A 5,361-nucleotide genomic window follows, 5' to 3' on the forward strand; every position below is an offset into this window, starting at 1 on the left:
GACATTTTACTTTCTTTATTTATTTATCTAAGTATCAGTTATATGCTTAAAGTGACTTTGTATTTTTGTGTTTTTATATCAATGTGTTTAATTTAAATGAAACGCTGCTATCACATAAACATATAACAGCGACTTGTACCACACACTTAGTGATCATGTAACATGCAATATTGAAGACAATTTTAGTTTTGTTATGGCCATCTATTCATTTCCCAAGATATGTAACTGGAGTACTGGAGTGGAAAAAATGAAAACCTGAATGGGACTGTCACAAAGACGGCTGCAGTGGGTGACATCAGACCAGAAACCCAGGAACCAGGAAATCAACAACAGAGGTGGAGTTTGGTGAAGCTGAGCGAATGGTCTCGCTCAGCATTTAACAATGCACAGACATACAGAAAATAAAAGGTTGTAAGACAAACAAGACACAGGACACAGCACTCGTAGACAAAAGAAAAAGACAAACAAAACAGACTATACAGAAAAAACATGGTGAGCTTCTATTTTAACTATTATTATTATTATTATTACAATTACCTCCGTCTCCAATCCCGTTCTCCACTCACTGAACACACAACCCCGAGTGAGTGAAAACATGCAGCTTTTCTGCAGCTGTACCAAGACTCGATTGATAATCATATATTCAATCGGAGTCTCGGTACAACTGCACATGAATTAATAAAGTGCAATTCCCCGTGCTCACATATTATTATGTTTTACTTGCATGTGAAGTGCTGTGCAATCCTCATGCCTAAATAAAAAAAAATATACATTTTAAACACTCGTGTTACACATACTCATTTATATCCTGTGTACCAATGACTATACACCAACATCAACATTGTAATCGAATGTAAGAAGGACGTAAAAAACAAGTATCTATAGATTTTCAAATAAAGCTATCTTTGAAACTTTAGGTGATTTTCAATAAACTAAGTTATAGAAATGAGTTGTGTGATTTGAGAAGTATCTAGAGGTACTGTAGCCACCCAGGACTTGGGATGATTCTAAAGAAAAAGATACGTAACGTCACAAAAACTTGTTCAGCATTACTTTATGTACACATTAAGTAGCATATTGATAGCCATTTCAAGGGATACTTAAGACTTTCTGTGGTGTCCAAAGATCGAATACTCTATATAGGAAAGACAGGCAGGACAGAAGAGGTAGAGGGGTAGCGCTATACATAAGAAACAGTCTTGAAGCCCAGGTGTTAAATCTAGACAAAGAAAACAAAGCCGAATCAATATGGGTCAGAACAACGGACACAAATTCAAAGGGCATAATAATAGGAGCATGCTATAGACAGCCAGATTCAGACGGCGAGCAAAATAATCTGTATACAATGACATTAGAAATGCATGTAGCAAAGGAGAAGTCATACTAATGGGGGATTTCAACTTCCCGCATATAAAATGGGAAAACCCGGTGGGTAGCACGACGGATGAAATTGAAATGGTGGAAATGACAAATGACTGTTTCCTAACACAATTTGTCAAGGCACCAACTAGAGAGGAGGCATATCTTGATTTGGTCTTTTCAAATAACGTAGACAGAATAACTAAAACAGAGGTCAGAGAGCCACTGGCAAACTCAGACCTCATTTGAAGTGCTTTTTAAAATGCAAAAAGTAATGACTAAAGCTAAGGTTTACAATTTTAGAAAGGCAAACTATGAAGGTATGACACAGAGACTAACAGAAGTAGATTGGAGTAAAATAGAGAAAACATCCACAGAAAAAGGATGGCTGTTTTAAAAAATGGAGTACTAGAGGCTTAAAACAATTACACCCCAAAAGTAGACAAATCTAAATCTAAAACAAAATTGCCAAAATAGTTTTCAAAATTAATTCAGTAAAAAAAGCACTTAACAGAGCGTTTTAAAGGGACCAAAAACAAAGTACACAGAAAGAGCACACAGAGCTTCAAACGCAAGTTAAAAAGGCCAACAGAGAAATAGAAATGAACATTACTAAGGGGGCACTTCACTTAAACGTTCCAGCGGGCATCTATGCAAAATAGAAGCCCGCTAGATCAAGAAGCTGATTGGCTGGTCACAATTGTTTTCTAATTAGAGATAGAACTGTGTTCAGAATGCATTTGTACTGGAAGTATTTTAAAATAAAAAATAAAACACAGTACAAAAACTACAAATAAAAGGTGCCACACATGACAAGCGCATGACAAGTCGCCCCGAGCCATCTCCACCGGATGTTTTTAATCTGACGGACACTCCGTCAAGACCCGCCACAACCATATAAACAATATAAGATTAGGTTAGGAAAACTAACGTAGGACATTTAAAGCAATATGTATTGAGATCTGGTGACAATGTTCATTTACTCTAGCAACAGGATTTTATGGCGAGATTAGAACCAGAACGAGAACAAAGCTGAGGTTCCCCAATTGAAATGGGAATTAAAACTCAATTAATGTCACATATTGCTCAGTTTCTTCAAATTATTCAATTAGCACCTGTGGGGGGCTGAGAACAGAAGAGCATCAATGTGCCACAATCTACAACAAGTAATGTGCCAAAATTAAACATGCTCATAAAAAGTGATAAAATAAATCTAACTAACTAACATGAAATCAAATGTGAATATACCACAACAAACATACCTAAATAAAGTGACGTGGGTCACTCCCTTTACATCTGGCTATCTTGTGGAATATTAGTTCAGGTAAATAGTGTAACAAGGGTGGTTAGTTTTATATGAAATGGTCCAATTTATAATAAAACACTCAGAACTTTATAGCAAAGGGAAATAGCTTCAAATTTTCATTTTAATAGATGTATTAAACAAACCCATTTTGTCTTTTTATAGTAGAACAATACAGTGTTTATTTTTGTGGAACACACAAAATACTGTGAGGTGACTCTGCAGTGATAACGTCAATTAGCACAGCCAGGACACAAACCTACACTTCCATGATTGCATGACTAATCCTGCGCACCACAGTGCAGCTAATTCCCACTAAAAGCCCTGTAGTTCTAGGGGGAGCTACTCATCCACGATCAATACCATTTATTTTTCAAAAAAGTTAGTTATCGCAAAATGAAGCACAGCATCACAAAGAGCCATAAACCGTTTCAATCATTTGGAATAGTTAAATCCTCCAAAACAAAGTCTTAACAGCAGTACTTCACTTTCAGCTTGTTTGGGAATTATTGTTAGCCATAGCCTGATAATCTCATTTCATGACCTTTTAGCTTTTTAAAAATGTACTCAAAATGCTGACCATTAATGAGGAATGACACGCTAAGGTTTGGGGAAATGATTGATTTTTTTTCCCTAACACAGCACCTGGCTGAGTGCCACATTTCATCCAGACATCTTACAAGTCTGTAGCTGTACTATACTAGAAGTGGTCTCTGAAGTTGCAGTCTGTCAGAATTACACGATTTGTAACCTAGTTATTCCACTTTATACATTATCTAATAGCTTTGCTATTCTGTTCTCAAGTGACCATTTGAATTATGAGTTTGACAGCATAAACTTTTCCAGATAAATTAAAAAGGATGAGACATATTTGCATGCATTTTGGGGATGATAAATACTTGTTCTTAGCACTACAGCAATCTGATTTTGTGTACTTGACAAAACACTTGTATTTTGTTCAGTGGATGCTTGTCGACTATAACTGTCAACATTGGATACAAATTACTAACTATTTATGTCAAGATTCATGTAAATATTTGCCTTGATGCTTTTAGAAATGACAAACTGTCTGTTGGTTTGATCACAATAGGTTCCACATTAAATCATTGTCAAATTTCTTTTTTTTTTGATTGGTACTTAATAACTGCCATGGGCCATTTTAATGAATATCTTTAGAGTATTTGCACACCCCTGTTTTTGTGACAGATACAAAGCTATTTTTAGCCTCTGTTTCTATCAATTTATATTAGAAATACTGTAGGTGATAAAAAAAAAAAAAAACTATTATTTTTGTTCAAACCTGTTTTTAATATTTATGGGCCAGGTATTCAAATATTTTCTAAATGTTTGCAACTTTTATGCAACGCTGCTTGCATCGCAAACATAGTACATATATTTGTAAGTCAATTCGCAATTCAAAACATTTGCAGGGAAATTGCTAATATCGCACGGATGTGAAAATGAATACATCTAAATTAATCTAACTCGATTATAACTAGATTTATAAATTATAAATTAATTAATAATTTATAAATTATATCTGAATGTACACATTTAAAAATATATTTATTTTCACAGCATTTATAAATCTGGGGAAAAAAATATAAGATTTAAGTTAAAATCTTGAAAAAAAAGATATGTTCAAATATTAACGCTTTTTTTTTTAACACACTGAAGAGGTGATTATAATAGCTGACAATGTGTTAGAAAATGAAGACAAATTGTTTGGAAAGGGAAAAAACAAAAATCCAAGGGTGAGAAAATAAGATTTAACAATAACCAATGTAAACTATATCATGTGATTACTCTGTCACTATAGTCTGCATATTAAAAATAATCATCACTATATGAGTTTTCATATTTTTTTAATACATTATTATACTGTTACATACCCAACATTATTCCACTGTTCACATACCCAAGATGCTCAAATAATAAATCTGCCATCCCAGACTTCTAAAATAATACAATTCTTTTGTCACAATAAAAGTGACATGGTTTATCTTGTAAAATATATACTCACATGCATGTTGTATACAGAAATGCTAGCAAAATTTTTCGGAGAGAAACAATCTTATCAAATCTCCTATGTTATTTTGCTATCTGATGATATACAACCTTTAAATATTAAAGGCAGTGACTTGAAGTCCTTATATATTAAAGAATAGTATTTTGACAGAATTCTAGTGAATTTTTATATACGCTAAAATTATACTATAAATAAAAAATACATGTTTTTTGAAGAAAGCTTTCTCAGAGCCTGTGTCCATCTTGGTATGGAGCAGCAATCGTCAGACCCTCCTATGATCTGTTTTCTCAAATGCACCATATGTTCTCCTCAAATAAGTGCAACCATGTGGTTTTCAGGGACCACTAAACACAATTACATTTGCAGCTGTGGAAAGAACTTGTTTTGTCACATGATTTATTATATTTTAGGTTACAAAGAAACAGATTATGAATTCAGCATGTTTTGTCATATACAGTATATTTATTTTTAACATTTTTTAATCAAAGATTACACAAGTTACAAAACATACATAATAAAAGTGTTACTGGCTTAGCTAAAGCACTCAATTACAGTTATTGCCTGTAGCACAGTAATACAGACACTGTATGTCAAAATATTAGATACAATCTAACTTATAGGTAACAGGAGATGTGTTATGTATGTGGGTAGTCACCAGAAAACACTGAGA

Source organism: Polyodon spathula, chromosome 9 (genome assembly GCF_017654505.1).
Source record: "Polyodon spathula isolate WHYD16114869_AA chromosome 9, ASM1765450v1, whole genome shotgun sequence".
NCBI lineage: Eukaryota > Metazoa > Chordata > Actinopteri > Acipenseriformes > Polyodontidae > Polyodon > Polyodon spathula.